Below are 17,564 nucleotides of genomic sequence, written 5' to 3'. Positions count from 1 at the left end.
TCCCCTTTCAACATAGATCTTTTGATTGTTCTAGCTGGGCCAGCCGCCATTCTAGTTACATAACAATTCCTACTTCAGTTTGTTTTAATACATCATTCTCATTGCTGAAATATCCACCCAGTCTGGATATATGATAAAAAATACCGAGTGGTAAAAATATTTTACATTCTGCAGGGAACACAAAGCTATTTTGAAAAGAATGGAGACTGACAAATCCCCATAGTGCACAAATAACAAGGAGATAGTATATAGACCAGTGGTTCCCAAATAGGGGTCCGAGGACCCCTGGGGGTTCGCAGAACACACCCAGGGGGTCCACAGCCCTATCCTTTGCCTTCCCCCCAACTAAATTTTTGTCATTTTTACATGGGTAATATCACAAATCTTATGGTCTTTTTAGCACAGTGTGATTTTTCAATATATTGGCCAAAATTGGTTTTGAAATTCCACTGTGATAACGATTTTGACCTGCCAATATGAAGCAATATGTTGCTTCTTGTGCAAGGCAGAGCAGGGCAGCTGATTTCAAGGCACCGCCAAAATGCTGCTGATCTGAGCTGCCTTCCCTCACGCTGTGGGAAAATAGGGCAGCAGATTGCAAGGTGCTGCCTTCCCCTCACACTGATGGAGAACAGGGCAGCTGATGGTCCTCACTTCAGGGCACTGTGGCACTACCTTCCCCTGGCACTGAGGTGAAGCAGCTTTTCTCAGTCAGCAGGAAAGCAACAGCAGCCATAGTGGATGTGCATCTTCTTCACTGGCTGCCCTGCTGACTGCAGGGCAGTCCCACTCAAACCATGCAGTGGAGGTGACTCCGCTTCCTCTCCTCCCTGCACCCATTCAATCTCTGTGACTGCTTCTTCCTTCATCTGCAGGCACCCTACCCACCCAATCTCTGTTGCTGCTCCTTCCCTCATCCCCACGCCTGATCTGCACACACCCCACCCGCTCGATTTCTGTGAATTCTCCTTCCCTCATTCCCATTCTCCAATTTTAGACATTGTGATATATCAGAATATTGTGATGTTTAGCTGCTGATATATTACAATGTTGAAAACCAGATATTGCTCAGCCCTAGTCTGTTTTTAGTATACCCAATCCTTTGCTTATTAGGGGCTACATTTTGTTCAAAAAATTGCTTTGCAGAGGTAACTACCACAGAGTTATCAAACTTTTCAAAAGTAGGGGGTCCATGACTTGGCTTTTGAAAAATAGGTGGTCCTCAGTAACTAGCTAATTGCAAACTATAGATCATTGTTTCCAGACTCGGTGACCTCCAGATGTTGTTGGACTCCCAGCTCCCATAAACCTCAGCCACATGGCCAATGGTCAGGGATTATTGCAGTCAAAAGTAAACTCAAAAGGTCTGCGTTTGCATAAGAAGTGGGGTTTGAGGGGAGATCTGTGGAAATGCTAAATATAACATGAAGACTGCACTTGGAAAGAGGGAAAAACCCAGATGTGCTTGAAGCAGAGGGAGGGAGGGAAGAAGGAAGGAAGGAAGGAAGGAAGGAAGGAAGGAAGGAAGGAAGGAAGGAAGGAAGGAAGGAAGGAGTTCTATAGAAAAAGATGACGCTCAGGAAACTGAAACAGGGTGGAGATTGAGACGCCTTTGCTGCTGAGTCTCGAGGAAATTGGTTTCCGTCTGACAACATTCTACACACCACAGGGCACAAGTAAGAGGTTTTTGCTAAGCTTATGAAATACACATGTAGGAAGGATTTAACGCAGATGTATGCCTAGCCAATTAAGCTTGAATGAAAAGGTGAAAGAAATTACAGTATCAGGAATCTGTGAGGTTGAGAGAAGGCTATCCAATCCTGTTACAATGTAAAGAGAGACTGTAAATCACAGCAGTGCCTACAATAAACGAGGATACAGTGGAATCTCGGTTTATGAACACCTCGGTTTATGAATTTTCGGTTTATGAACGCCGCGGACCCATTTGGAACGGATTAATTCATTTTCCATTACTTTCAATGGGAAAGTTCGCTTCAGTTTATGAACGCTTCAGTTTATGAACAGACTTCCGGAACCAATTACACCCATGCTTCAGTGTATGGACATTTCAGTTTAAGTACTCTGTGGACCCGTCTGGAACGGATTAATCCACTTTCCATTACTTTCAATGGGAAAGTTTGCTTCAGTTTATGAACGCTTCAGTTTATGAACAGACTTCTGGAACCAATTGTGTTCATAAACCGAGGTACCACTGTACTTTAAAATACAACACACCAACCCTAGTCTACACAAACACTCTCCTTTATGATCAATTCACATGACTGTTAGATATCAATACCAAAGCAAGGGATTTGTCTGCAATTTATAACAGATGCTTTATTAAAAACCTTCTTATAATAGAGCCTTTCTATCAATAAGCCCAAAAGAATGAGCTAGTGCTAAAGTGGTAGTTAAAGGATGCAATCCTATGCCTACTTAAAGGTAAAGGTAAAGGGATCCCTGACCATTAGGTCCAGTCACGGATGACTCTGGGGTTGCAGCACTCATCTCGCTTTACTGGCCATACAGCTTCCGGGTCATGTGGCCAGCATGACTAAGCCGCTTCTGGCGAACCACAGCAGCGCACGGAAATGCCGTTTACCTTCCCACCGAAGTGGTACCTATTTATCTACTTGCACTTCGTGCTTTCGAACTGCTAGGTTGGCAGGAACAGGGACCGAGCAACGGGAGCTCACCCCGTCGCGGGGATTCAAACCGCCGACTTACTTGGCAGTCCTGATTTTTTCAAATAGGATTACTTACTTGGCAGTAATCATACAGTGGTACCTCGACTCACAAAGACGATCCATTCCGCGGCGCTGTTCGTAAGTCGAAGTCTTCGGTTGTCGAAGCGCCGGTTCTGTGAATGCGCGAAGCATGATTTTTGCGTTTCTGCGCATGTGTGGACCGCGCACGCCGCTTCTGAGCAGGCGCAGAACGTGCGCGCAGCGACAAGACTTCCGGGTTTGCCGACTTCAGAAGTCAAAACCTTCGGAAGTTGAGTCATTCGGATGTCGAGGTACCACTGTATTTGAAAAAATCACTTTTGAAACATGGGAAGGAACCAGCTGAAGAGACACAGCTCTGAAGTCAAACCTTTCTTCTGAAAAGTTCTGGAGGACTCAAAAGCATGTACACTATTTTATGCTGTTTAGATTGTGCTAATAAAATCATTGCCTTAATCTGATTTTGAAACTTAGGTAGATTATTAGGCAAACCACTATCTTTCAGTTTCAACTCCATTTGCAATATGGATATGATAACATTTGCAAGGATTATGGCAAAGATTACTGAGCGAGTTCTCAGTGCTTCATATACAGTAATGTGTTCTTATTATTTAAACAGATTACAGAACCTATAAATCTACATATCCTGTTCTAAGTGCAAGCCAAGATTTAAGAAGAAAGCAAAACAAAGACAATGGTGCCATCAGAAAATAATATTCAGGCAATGGTCCAGGGCCCAACTCAAGAGAATGAGCGGGAACACCTCCAAACATAGCATGGCTGGCTTAACACATTTTGAAATAAACAAAAGATTACACATGAAAACCAGAGTGTAAAATTACCTAACTGCACCAGTGGACAAATCACTCCTCCCCACCCCCAACTGGCCCAGCCCTGGCCCCAACACAAAAAACCCTAAGAAATGTAAGGGAAAATGCATTTTCAAATGGCAGGTGTCTAGACAGGCATTCAAAATGCAAAGAAGGCAAAGAAACAACACATGAAACATACACTGCCCCCTAGTGATGCAACTAGTGAATAATGCATCTGACTAATAAAGAAGTCAAGCATATCATTCATCCCCAATAATTTTAGAATGTGTGGTATGTTTTCAAGTAATATTTTCCTCCCCTTGCTTTGAATTTTTAAAAGAAAACCAGCACATGCTTTCATTCCACCAGAGATATACCAACAATCTCTCCATAGCAACAGGTCAATTTTTATGTAAACTGCTTTGAGTTTTGTGTGTTTATAATCAAGCAGTTTGTAAATTTTATGAAATAAGTAAACAGGCCACCATATATTTCAGGTTTGTGACCTATCCGAGGATGAGCGTCTACCTCTTCAAGGAATTGTCACTCTACTGTACTAACCTAAGAGTGGGGAACTGTATCCAGCCAGCAGGCCGCATCTCTGTACACCTCTACAGGTCACAGTGATGTCAGGTGTTTCATTTTTGCCTGTATGGTTTGAAATTAAACTGTGTGGGCAACAGAATGTGTGTGCAGCAATCAGCTGATTGTAGATACTTGGGAAGTACTGAGCAAAAGCCTTCACAACTGCCAGTGTTTAGGAAACACTGTGCAAGGGGATTTCCAGGCACCTCCATCCAGAACACCTTTTGTCAAATCTCTGCCTTTACCTGCACTTCAACTGACACTGTATCAGGTTTCAGGCAGATAGGTGAGGCTTGGCCAAAATGGGCCTCATGGTCCAAATGGGGAGGTCTGGTGGGCCTAATTAGGCTCACAGCCTGGGTGGTGTCTAAAGGTGGTTGTTGTGGCTAGGGATGCCTTTTTTATCCAATACACTGCTACTACTCACCATTCCAAAACTGTTATCTTAACACCATTAATTCATGCATATCTAAACTCAAGGAGTGGAGTAACTGAATACTCTTTGCAAGTACAGTATTGAAAACAGGCGCTGGGGCAAATCTTGAGTTTGAATATGAATGGCATAATTGTGTCTTAAATGTGTGCACCAACTTTCATTCTGATCTCTCAGTCTTCAAAGGGGACATTACAATTTATATTGCACCTCCCCCCACCTTAATAATATGTGTGTGGACTGAGTTGGCTTTTGAACTTAAAATGTAGGATTGTGCCCTGAACATGTGTACTGAATTTGGACACCTCAATATTTAGAGTTATCATATAGATGACAAATGTATAATTGAAATGCTGAAGTGTCAAATTAGACCAAAGGCCTCATTTGCTCAATCAATCAAGTGCTGAATGGAAATAGACACAATATTTTCCAGCAACTGCTCCATCTATATACTTCTGGAGGCAATTCAAGGTGTTGGTTCCCACTTTCTGAGCAGTGCTCTCTGTAGACAGAGAGGGCACTAAGAAAATCACTTTTGAAGACCAAGGTCAGAATGAAAAAGAATCATGGCACAGGTTCCGTGTTTGACTGACAACCATAGCTTCAAGAGATTCTAAGTTGTAGACTTTCTTTTGGTTTGTATTAAATGTGAATTTCATTTAAAGCCAAGTTACAATTTTAAAAGAGTATTAATATAACTGTGTTAATAATAATAATAATAATAATAATAATAATAATAATAATAATAATATAATGGCAGCTTTATATCCATCTGCTAGTCCATACCAGGGTCATTACAGGGTCATTTACCTTAAAAAAAAACAGAAACAAAACAGAAGACAACACAAAAAGCAATAGTTGCACAAGCCCCCTGCTGCTCGTGTCACATCTTCCTCAACTTTGGTACAGTGCTGCAATGCTAAAATGCCTTGGGCGAAGCTCTCCTTTAGTACAGTGCTGAAGAGCACTAAGGGAAGCTCTCCTTTAGAGAAGCCTCGTGTGCGTTCAAGCTCTGTGTTAGGCAAAAAGATTCCTGCATTGCAGGGAATCTATGATTCTATGATTCCAGGTTGCTTTCTATGATTCTATGCCGCTCATGTCCTTAAGATGTCAGACTTAAGATGGGTCTGAAAAGCAACATCATCACTGCATCTCTTTCTTTATTCTGAGAAACGGGAGAGAAGGAAAGTCAAGCATATAACGCAGGCATCCCCAAACTGCGGCCCTCCAGATGTTTTGGCCTACAACTCCCATGATCCCTAGCTAACAAGACCAGTGGTCAGGGAAGATGGGAATTGTAGTCCAAAACATCTGGAGGGCCGAAGTTTGGGGATGCCTGATATAACGTAATATACAGGAGCTTCATGTTTAAGTTGGGGCTGATGATAGGTCCTGCATCTGACACAATGTAGAATGATATACTGCCTCAAGGGCTGTTGTGTCTTATGTCATGACATCATGGCACATGGAACAGAAGTCCAATAACCAAGCAGATGGCAAGGCTGTACTTACTTTGGTTACTGAACAAAAGAATGCTCAGTATAATAAGCTGTTGTGTCAATGTGAAGGGAATCCAGGTTTACCTTAAAATTCTGTTAATTTACTGTATACTTTAAGTTTTGTGTTCATTGGTGGTTAATGTGTTACTGCCTCTTTAGGTAAAATCAAAGTGAAGTATTGGGAAAGAGAGAGGAGTAAGGCCCCTGAACTAGAACATCAGCAGGTACTCTTTACGTGCCCCATATATTTTGGGATCTCATTCTATGCCAATTTACTTTTGCTTCTGGTACGCATATAAGAATTTTGTTCACCCACACTGAAGAAGGCTGCTTATTAGTAATATAATTAAGCTATCAGTACAACAAAGCATCATCCTTTTGTAGCTGTGCTGTGGGGGACTGAATAGCCCAAATCCTCATGAGATTATTGCCTATTCATCATTTTTTATCCAAACAGCTGCCTGTATGCTCAGTGAAACAAAAGACAGAAAACGCCACTCAAGCTGTCTTTATTTTTATCAAAACAAAAAGTTATCCACTGTAAATGATAAAAACAAATGACTATGAATAACTTTTTTTTAGTAAATGAAAAGTTCTAAACAGTTACAAAATTTTAATTAAATATATATTGAAAAGTTCTGTAAAATTTAGATCGGAGACAACATTTATTTCCAGTTTTTAAGTATCTCAGTTTATTCTAGAATGGGAAAGTGCACCTCTACTTACCTTACTTTCACAGAAAACAGCCCCTTCTTTTCATCCCTGTAGCTGCACCTTTAAACTATTCCTTCCTTTGCCTTGTTCTTAAATATTGTCCTATACCATGTCAACCAATTCATTTGCAAACACCCATCATCCACCCTAAATCAGATGTGCAGATCAACAATGAAACCTTTTTACCATGAACAACTATCTTTCTCCAAGGGAGTTTTTCTGCTCTATTAATTTCTGCAGTTTCTTCCTCCATCTTTTGTGTGTGTGTATGCGTGTGTGTGGACTGACCCACATTATAATAGGTCAGATACCACAGCGAGACTCTTTTTTTGGAATGAGACAGGAAACAAGAGGAAAGGGAGGAGGCTGTTTCCAGCATACCACTCTTCCTTTGAAAAATAGGATCAAACACTGCAGTTCTAGGGTGGGTCACCTTCCCAGAATCGGTATCAGAATTAGTCTATGCGCACTATGTGCCTCATACCCATGATCTCACTGCTGCTTGCCATGCAGCTCCTCAGGGAAAGGGAGGCACATATCGCCCTGAAGTAACATTTCTTGAGTGTTGAGGTCTTGAAAAGACAGAGGTGAAAGCTGAGTTTAAAAGGGATTTATTTGAAATAGCAATAGAAAGTTGCAAGTGAAAAATTATTTTCATACACTAATGTACTAGGAAAGTACGGTAGATAAAGCTTCACTTGTATCCTATTCATTCAGAGTATTGCCCATTTTGTTTCTGAGACAACCCACCAGAAAGCCATCTAATGCAGCGTTTCTCAACCGCTGTTCCGCGGCACACTAGTGTGCCGCGAGACGCTGGCTGGTGTGCCGCGACGTGCTGCGACGAGAAGGGCGATTTGCATTGTCACGTGCCTGGTGGCCGCCAATACGCAGTGCTGACCCGCCGGAAAGCAATATTTGGCAAGTGTTTCTTACAGTCATAATTATAATATAGGGCGGCACAGAGTTAAATTTTTTAACTTTTTTAATGGTGGTGTGCCTCGTGATTTTTTTCACGGAACAAGTGTGCCGTGGCCCAAAAAAGGTTGAGAAACACTGATCTAATGCATCTGTGGCTGAGCTGAGATTTGAACCAGTGACTTCACCAGCTTTCAACTACTGTACATAGGTGCACAGGGATTGCTCTGTTAGCTGTGGCAGCAAACACAGAATCTTTTAACATATTAATGAGAGATGGGGAATCACACATCAATTATATGTCATTCAATCACATTTTTAGTTATGAACACGCATCTCAGTGTTTAACTGGAGCACAGAGGCAGGAGTGTGGCTCTCTAGTTCACCAGTGGTTAGAGATACATTAATTCTGTCCTACCTTTCTGCAAAGATACACCCCCCTCCAAAAGTACTTGCAACTGAAAGAGCAACATTTTTTAAACTCCTTCCTCTGTTGTCAAGCTTTTGTCTATTTTTAGACCATAAGCCCTTTGGGACCAGGATCTATCCTTTCTATTATGCATATATAGATGGTCTAGTATTAATAGTATGCAAAAAAAACCCAATCTGAAGAGGGCTTGTGTCACTAGGGTTATCACTCCTTTTTAGGTATATGAGGTCTTATGTACCGGTATGTGTGTTCCTGAGGTTCACAGTTTACGAATGAACAATGCAATGATCTTTAAGTTTCTACAACTTCAATATACCAATAAATAGTTCACAAGCACAGATTTTTCTAAAAACCTTACAATAAATATTTAATATAAAGTTACCACACACAAAAAGGCCACACAAGATTAGGGAGTTGATCAGCTTTGGTCAGTTAGAGATAAACCATGTCCATAATAAAACATTAAATGTCTGTCTCAAAGGGATCACACAATGGCTTACATTGTTTTCTAAAAGCCTGTAGGCTTAGGCTCTAGTGTGGATGGGTGGTAACATTAGTCCTAGTTTGACCAATAAGCACTGTTGATGGATAAGGCAGATGCAGCAAAAACTGGAGAAGCCATGGAAACAACTCACTTGCAAGAGAGAGAACATATGGAACTGCTGCATGATACAGCAGCTTAGGTCATTCCACATACACCTTATGGTGCAAAAGCCTAAGCTGTTTCCGCATCCCATGTGCAGTAGCTTTCACTAATATGACAACCATTCCTGAACAGTTTGCTATACTGTACTGCAAGGCTAAAGGGGTGCTCATTCCAATTACAGTTATGACATTTTAAAGAGCATACTGTGCAGCAGGTGAAACGTGTTCGCTAATTTCTCCCCTCCCCTCTTTGCTTCCTGTAAATTGCATCCCTCCGGGGTTGTTAAAATGATCACCACGCTGCATTATAGACTCAAGTGTTCATGTGCTACTCCCTGGACACAATGTGATCTGTGCCTTCCCAGTCACGGTTTGCACTGAAAAACAAAGCCAACGCTCTGTGAACACTCTGCAGTGAACGCTCATGCAAAAGTTAGTAAATGGGGGAGAGGAGCACATCCTCAACTCAGAGCCAGATCACAAGTACTAGCAGTCAAGAATCACACATTAAAACAGACTACTCTTGACAAAGTGACTTCCTGTCGCTGGAAGGATCCCTCTCCCTCCCCAATTTGTAACTCATACTGGAAATGCTTTCCTAGATATTATTTTCAATATCATATTTTAAGAGCTATTTTAGCTAAAATCTTTATGTATTCCATTTTACTACAGTGCCTGCTTATAGATCAGTTTCTTAAAAGACACCCAAGGGGTTTTGGCAGGATTAATTATCTTGGCAGGAATCTACTCTTCTATTACCAAGCTACAGCTCAAGGAGCGCTGAAAAGATTATGTAGTCCTATAGCGACAGAGGAGGAAAAACAAAATATTTAGGCATGGATGGGTCAGGGAAAATCAAGCCCCTGCCTTCACATCTTAGGCTCTATATAATAACTCATTATTGTCCTTCAAACCTTTTCCTCAACATCCTATGTGATAGTAGGCAGCAATTTCAAGGCGTTACTGCAACTGACAATTAAGGTTTGCTCCTAGGATTTAGCTGTCAAGACGATTTATAACTAAATAATACATAGCAATTCACTCCTTTCAATTGGATTAATTTCAATTCAGTTCCATTCAATTCAATTCTCACAGAGAAATTACGGTACTCTTCAATTAACTGAAGATGCTCAACTACATTAAGCATGAAAATGTAACGCACTGCATGTAAAAATTATAGAACAATATACGTTTAGTACACTTCACCTATTCAGTCTACAGGGAGGCTACAAATATTACAGTCTTCCTTCGTGTGTTTTGTATACTAGAGAACTCCACAGTAACCATGCCATGTTTTTAGTACTACAAAACTACAAAACACCCCATAGCATTTCAATATGGAACTGCCAACCCCATCATTTGAAGATACAAAATAATTATTTATGCCCTCTCATAAAAAAACAAGTACACAACTTTTAGAATTTGGTCACAATTACATGTGGAATCATTACCTATAAATGGTGCATACATTATTAAGGAGGCAGATTCTTACACATAGCAAAGAAGGAATCCCTTCCTGGATGCCAAGAATTACAGGAAGATATAATCATGCATAAAGGGACCCAGGTGGCGCTGTGGTTAAACCACTGAGCCTAGGGCTTGCTGATCAGAAGGTCGGCGGTTCGAATCCCTGTGACTGGGTGAGCTCCTGTTGCTTGGTCCCAGCTCCTGCCAACCTAGCAGTTCAAAAGCACGTCAAAATGCAAGTAGATAAATAGGAACCGCTACAGCGGGAAGGTAAACGGCGTTTCCATGTGCTGCTCTGGTTCGCCAGAAGCGGCTTTGTCATGCTGGCCACATGACCTGGAAGCTATACGCCGGCTCCCTCGGCCAATAATGCGAGATGAGCACGCAACCCCAGAGTCGGTCACGACTGGACCTAATGGTCAGGGGTCCCTTTACCTTTACCTATAATCATGCATATGTGTTTATACAATTCACAACTGATAACACCAGATGTATATTTAGCCAAAGTAGCAAATTTCAAAAGTGAAGTGTTACCTGGCTCTTGGAGTCAATTTCTCATTGGAAAAAATAATGCATATCAGTCTTTTAGAGTGTGATGTAAAATACAATTAAACATAGATGATTGTTTGAAATTGCCTCCTACTACTATCTGCACATAAATTTCAGCAATAAGAAATGCTGAAAGAGAAGCAAAAAGGAAAGTGATTTAATACTGAACACAAGTTGATGGAACATATGGTGAAATTTATCTAACAAGTATCTAATAATTTTTATTATAAAAAGCAGTCCAACCACACAAATAGCTGCCTTGTAAACTCATAAAACTTTTGGCCAATATCATCTAGTTACAATGCTTATAGTAAATGCTGGATTTTAACTGATATGCTACTCAGCAGGCACACTTTAGCACTACACTCCTCCTCCTAAAGCCACTAAGCTCACACCATATTACAGCACTGTACCTAGTGCCACATTCAGTGCCAAAGCACTGTAAGGCCCACATCATGCCACTCAAGATGACATGCACCACACGCAAACTAAGCACAAACTATGCTATGTGTTTCTGCTATTCAGCAGAGCATTACTGTGCTCCCTATACCGTGTTTCCCCTTTTTTAATACGTACTCATAAAGTAAGCCATGGCAGGATTTTTAAGTATCTGCGAAATACAAGACATACCCCGAAAATAAGACATACCTCGCTGCTTTCCTTTAGAGCCTCAGAGAGGCTTGAGACCAGGTGGGAGGGGGTGCATGAATTGAGCGCGTCGCCAGGCGAGCCGCGCTAGGAGGACTTTTTACCCCGCTCTTCCCATGACTTTTTCCCACTCCGGCCGAGCACCTGAACAGGGAAACCCCTTGGCGTTGGGAGGCCTGCTGGCCCCTTCTGTGCCGCCGGAGCATCATGGGCTGCATGGCCCAAGGCTGAGCGGCGGCGGGAGGCCCGTGAGCCCTTCCATGCTGCCGGGGCGACGGACGGCGGTGGGAGCGCTGCTGGCCCCTTCCGCGCCACTGGAACGTTGTGGGCTGCATGGCCCAAGGCTGAGTGGCGGCGGGAGGCCCACGAGCCCTTCCGGGCCGCCGGGGCGACATACGGCGGCGGGAGGGCTGCTGGCCCCTTCCGAGCCGCTGGAGCGTCGTGGGCTGCATGGCCCGAGGCACAGCGGCGGCGGAAGGCCTGCAGGCCCTTCCGTGCCACCGGGGCGACAGACGGTGGCGAGAGCGCTGCTGGCCCCTTCTGCGCCACCAGAACATCGTGGGCTGCATGGCCCAAAGCCCGCGGGCCCTTCTGCGCCGCCCGGGCTATGAACAGCGGCGGGAGTGTTGCTGGCCCCTTCCGCACCCCGGGCGAGTTGGCGGCTGATTGACAGGCGGCCTCGCCAATGCCTGGAGGGAGAAGGGCGGCGAGGAGCAAGCGAGGGAGCCCCCACCCCACCCTGCCCGCTAATGGAAATGGCCCGGGGTGGGGAGGCAGGAGCGCCTCAGGGAGCACTGCCGTGGCGCTGCCGCCGCCGCTTTACCCAAGAAACCCGTGGGGGTGCTCATCGGGCGGGCCACGACGAACTCCCCCCGTTCCCTCTGGAGTCAGGGTGCCACCGCCACCGCCTCCTCCTGGAGCAATTCTGCGGGACTGGCTTGCTGGCTAATCGACCTCCTGAGTTTAAAGGTGCAGAGGATTCCTGAAGGGGGTCCCCGCGCGTACCCTCGCCCGCTTCCGCACGCGTTCAAGCGGGAAAGGAAGTTTGGCTCCTTGAGCTGCCGCCCCTTATGAATGCGTGTTTCGGTGGTGTGGACAAGGGTCTTGTTTCCCCCTCATGGGACCGGGATTACGCAGGCATCTTTCCGACGACCTACTTGCCATTCACCCCGGAGCCTTTCGCGTCTCTCTCATCTCCCCCTCCCCCAGCTCTCCCGCCTCCATTTCGCACCCGTCGGCTCCCATGTTAGCGATGGTATGGATGGCAGCACCCCGAGCCAGTAAGGTACCGTACCGTAATAAAAACCTAATAAAAAATTAAGATATCCCCTGAAAATAAGACACCTTGTGTTTTTTTGAGGAAAAAAAGTTATAAGACGGTGTCTTAAAAAAGGGGAAACACGGTAGTTCTTCCCATTTTCTATGCCAGATGTGGCAGGACAAGTTGGGTTTCTACAGCACATTTGCCACGTTCAACATCTAAGCACCATCACTAGGACACTGACCGGCATCAAATATGCCACATCTCCCACAACTGCATGCACTTGTACCCATTTCAACGCCCACATTCATCCTCACCCAACAAGGCCGTGTTATTTAAGCACCCTGTGGCGCGGCGGTGGTACCTAGGACTACTGCTATGTATGGTTGCAGGTAGGTAGCCGTGTTGGTCTGGGTCGAAGTAAAATAAAAAAATTCCTTCAGTAGCACCTTAAAGACCAACTAAGTTTTTATTTTGGTATGAGCTTTCGTGTGCATGCACACTTCTTCATACTGCTATGTATGTTAGGTGCTCGAGTCACCTTGCCTACAGACCAAGTAGAAAAAAGGTGGTCCGTAAACTTATGTAAATTACAGAAACAAAACACACCCCACCATCACACTCTGCACCCCCCTCACTGGCTAAGGCCCAACGACCTGATGTCAGATATGGTGTCAGACAGGACAGCGTGGCAGATGCCACCCCTTGGAAGCCACATCCAAGGGGGCCACCACCTCTAGGCCATGCCACCAGGACCCAAAAGATGCTGTGCGCAGCTTTTGAAGAGGCTGAAGTGCCCCACAGCCACCCTTGGCCACCTGGCCTGCGGGAAGGGGCGAAGGGTCGTTCCTCTTCCCGGACCACACGCCTTCACGCCCCTTTCTCGCTTCGAGGGCTACCCCGCCAGGCGCCACCCCAAGTGCCCCGTGGCTCCCTCTTCGGCCGCCTCCACGCCGCGCCACTTGTACCCTGAGGCGCCGTTCCCGGCAGCCGCCCTCTCCTCTCACCGACTGGCGCTGGCGGGGTTGTCCTCCTCCTCCTCCTCCGGCGGCAGGGGCAGTTCCGTCACTCGGGAGACCGGGCAGGACGAGAGGCCCTCAGGAGCACCATGGCCAGGCCGGGGGTTGCGTGGCCGCACAGCCGCTCCGTCGCCGCGAACTCCTGGCTTGGCGGGGCCGCTTCTCAGCCACGGACTCCGGCTTATTGCTGCTGCGGCCCCAAACAGAGGGGGGGGCAGAGAGCAGCTGAAGGGAGAGATTGGGCAGGCGAAGAGGAGAAACAGTTCCGCGCAGGCGCGAAGCTCGCGGGCTAGCTGGCTGCCCGTCTCTCCCACCCCCACCCCAGCGCGCGCTCTTGCCAGAGAGGCAGGAGGAGGAGGAGCCGCGAGGCGGTGACGTAACCAGTGGCCTCAGGGACAGTGACGTCCCCGTCCCCCCGCCTTCCACAGATAGATTCTGAGTTCCGCCCGAACAGTAGCGACGGCGGCCGCTTAAAGAGACAGAGTTGCTTTTCTTTCCTTCCGCCGTCCCACTTTGCTTCCAGCTCCGGACTTGCGGGTTCTGACCATTTTTGCACAATAGCAGCTGCTCTTTTTCTACACCAGGGGCCCTCCCTGATGATGCTGGCAAGTACCATCAGCTCCGGTGGGGTGGGGGGCGTTAGCTGGCATCGACAAGCATTACACGTGTGTGTGCGAATGGGCGGAATGATTTGGATTTGGGAATTCTGAGCCATAGGCATTTAACTGGGTGACTTCTAGCCCTCCAGATGTCACTGAACTACAACTCCCATCATCCATGTATTGGCCATGTTGGCTACGGCTGACGGGAGTCGAAGAGCATCTGGAAGGCCAAAAGTTCTCCATCCCCGCTCCGTGGTCAAATTTCTATTTCTCAAGAAGACGAAGATGATGCATGGACAAATTTGTTTGGAATGTATTTGGTGAAACCATAGTGATATACTTGACTTAAGATATACTTGAGGGAAGCAATAAGTTTATCCATCAACATATATACCATATCGTTTGTAGCCTTAATTATATTTTATGGTTATTTTGTTATGGATGTTGTCCTCTTTTTTTTTCTTTTTCTTTTTTTTAAGAAAAGTGTATTCTCTTTCCCCCTTTATCTACTCTTTTTTCCTTCTTATTTTAATTCACTGTAATCTCAATTTTATTTTAAAAAATTATCCTTATATTTCAAAACATAATCCCTTTCCAAACTTTTGACATTTATTCGTTTAATTTAGCACTTGCCAGTGAACAAAAAACTCTGGCAGCAAAAATAGACCATCAATAGACAGGAAATGCTTGCTCTTGAAATGTTTGTCTAATAATATTTGGGGAAGGTTGTTTTCTGCCTTAATGGAGTTAGGAATTTACCGACTGCTGAATCTGAATAAAGGTATATTTCCTGCTGTCCCTCTTTCAACAAAACGCTAGGGGGCACCGTTTGTTACTTTTAATCCATATACAGTATCAAAAGCAGGAATTTAAGATTGCCTGCTGCAGAGGCGGATGGGATTTCTCCATCACACACACACACACACACACACACACAAATTTGCCTTTCAACATCCTGTTGCTATGTTTACTATTATGTTTCTCCAGTTATTGTCTTCTCACTATTCATTTATTTTACTTTCCACATGCTATGAGACTGCTCTGGCACTGCATACACATAAGCAGTCAGTTGATCCAAGAGATGGCTTACCTTCTGTGCAAATCCAAATAAATCTTTTTAAATTGATTTATGGCAAATTTATTAGAAAAATTAAAATGGTGTACGGAGTGGAGCAAAACAACAACCTATTAACAACATGATAACCGTCAATACATCCATCTTCATTTACATATATAATTTGATAAATGCCCTCCAAAGGTCCAAATAGGTATCCAGACAAAGTTGGTGTTTGTAAAAAAGTGTGTTCAGATGTAGCAAGGGTGTTTAGGTCTTGTGTAACAGATGTTGTGTGTTTATCCTTTCATGCTCAGAGTAGAAGTATTTTGGCGACCACAAAGTCTCGCAAAACATCTCCATACTACAGGAATATAATTTAAAAGCACATGAACATACACAAATATAAATGATTTTGCCAATACAAAATTGATACAATGACTTCTGACCAGAAAGAAAATACCACTGGACATGCCCATATCACATGCCTCAGTGAGGCAGTTCCAGCATTATACTTCCGGCATCTATATCTATATTAGACTATGCTTTTCTATAAATATGTTGCAGAGTCCAATATACAGTACAATATACAGGGTGGTGCTGTGGTCTAAACCAGTGTTTCCCAACCTTGTGCCTCCAGATGTTTTGGGACTACAACTCCCATCATCCTTAGCTAGCAAGACCAGTGGTCAGGAATGATGGGAGTTGTAGTCCCAAAACATCTGGAGGCACAAGGTTGGGAAACACTGGTCTAAACCACTGAGCCTCTTGGGCTTGCTGATCAGAAGGTCGACGGTTCGAATCTCCACAACAGGGTCAGCCCCAATTGCTCTGTCCCAGCTCCTGCCATCCTAGCAGTTTGAAAGTACACCAGTGCAAGTAGATAAATAGGTACCACTGTGGCAGTAAGGTAAACGGCGTTTCCGTGTGCTCTAGTTTCCGTCACGGTGTCCCGTTGCGCCAGAAGTGGTTTAGTCATGCTGACCACACGACCCGAAAAGCTGTTTGCGAACAAACGCTGGCTCCCTCGGCCTAAAAGCAAGATGAGTGCCACACCCCATAGTCACCTTTGACTGGACTTAACCGTCCAGGGGTCCCTTACCTTTTTACCTTTTACAGTACCTAAAACAGGCTTCCTCAACCTCAGGCCTCCAGATGTTTTTGGCCTACAATTCCCATGATCCATAGCTAGCAGGACCAGTGGTCAGGAATGATGGGAATTGTAGTCTCAAAACATCTGGAAGGTTGAGGAAGCCTGACCTAAAACATCTATTTTAGCTGAACACACAATTAAATCTTGCTGTGTAAATTCTATGGGAACAATCTGCCCTTTTACACATAATTTATATTAACATGCATTTTTTAAATTAGTATGCACTCTCCTCTTTCAGCGGAACAGTCGTCCACCCAAACACCTTACGCGTTCAGATTACCTAAACAGCCACTTAAAAGGTACCCATCTACACACCCACTTGACTGTCTGCATCCAGATGTCACCTCCTGCTGACTTTCAAAGGTTCCTTTAACTTCAATAGAAGCTGCTGTCTAGAATCAGTCAGCATTTATACATGAGTTGCCCTACTATACAATGACAGGTAGTGACAGAACTGGCTTGCATATTGCAATCTTTTGCATTTTCAGCCAAATCCTCCATGCAGAGAGATTACAGGGGATGGTCAATTTGCATAATGGTGTTCAGTATTTAGTAATCAAAATCACACACCCATCCAGATACTTTTTGGTGGGGGGTGGGGTTTGAGGATTCAGGAATTAGTTCACACATTCAGCTGACTACCAGTGTAGCATATTGGTTGCAGTGTTGGACTGCAACCTGGGAGACCATGATATTCCTTGGGTGAGTTTGGGTCAGTCACTACAAGCGTTGTTATCTTCCGAAGTTTAAGGGAAAGTTTAAGTTGTGATGATTATAACTGACTAGGTAAAAAGGAGCATGGCATTCTTTAGCTAGGCAAATGTGCATGCTTCATCTGCATTATAGAAGTTGTTAAGGCAGATCTGTGAGTGTTCACACTAATCCCTTTACATGGGATTGCTTTGGCTAATGACTCCTAGAGGCTCTCTCCACTGGTTGGGACCCAATTTTTAAACACTGACTTCTGAAACAATTAGAGCAGCTTTTTGCCAAGCCAGCAACCATTCCCATACATCTTTATTGTGTGTGTAATATGTTTAATATATTAC

The 17,564-nt window shown here is 44.5% G+C and overlaps 1 protein-coding gene across 3 annotated transcripts in view; it reads right to left on the bottom strand.

The window, feature by feature from the left end:
* Positions 1–14,036, bottom strand: part of TMEM184B (transmembrane protein 184B) — a 40,983-nt gene extending 26,947 nt beyond the window's left edge. For 2 of the 3 annotated variants that reach the window (XM_035126661.3, XM_088652086.1), the window contains exon 1: positions 13,695–14,036. The gene's annotated coding sequence lies outside the window, so the exon portion shown is untranslated. Of the gene's footprint in view, positions 1–2,763; positions 2,901–13,694 lie in introns of those variants that run through there. The other variant, XM_088652085.1, reaches the window with a different exon arrangement.
* Positions 14,037–17,564: the final 3,528 nt, after the last annotated feature.

Source organism: Zootoca vivipara, chromosome 9, assembly GCF_965207765.1.
Source record: "Zootoca vivipara chromosome 9, rZooViv2.hap1.1, whole genome shotgun sequence".
In the NCBI taxonomy this organism is placed as follows: domain Eukaryota; kingdom Metazoa; phylum Chordata; class Lepidosauria; order Squamata; family Lacertidae; genus Zootoca; species Zootoca vivipara.
Note: the sequence above shows the minus strand (reverse complement) of the source record. Positions and strands in the feature narration are given on the sequence as shown.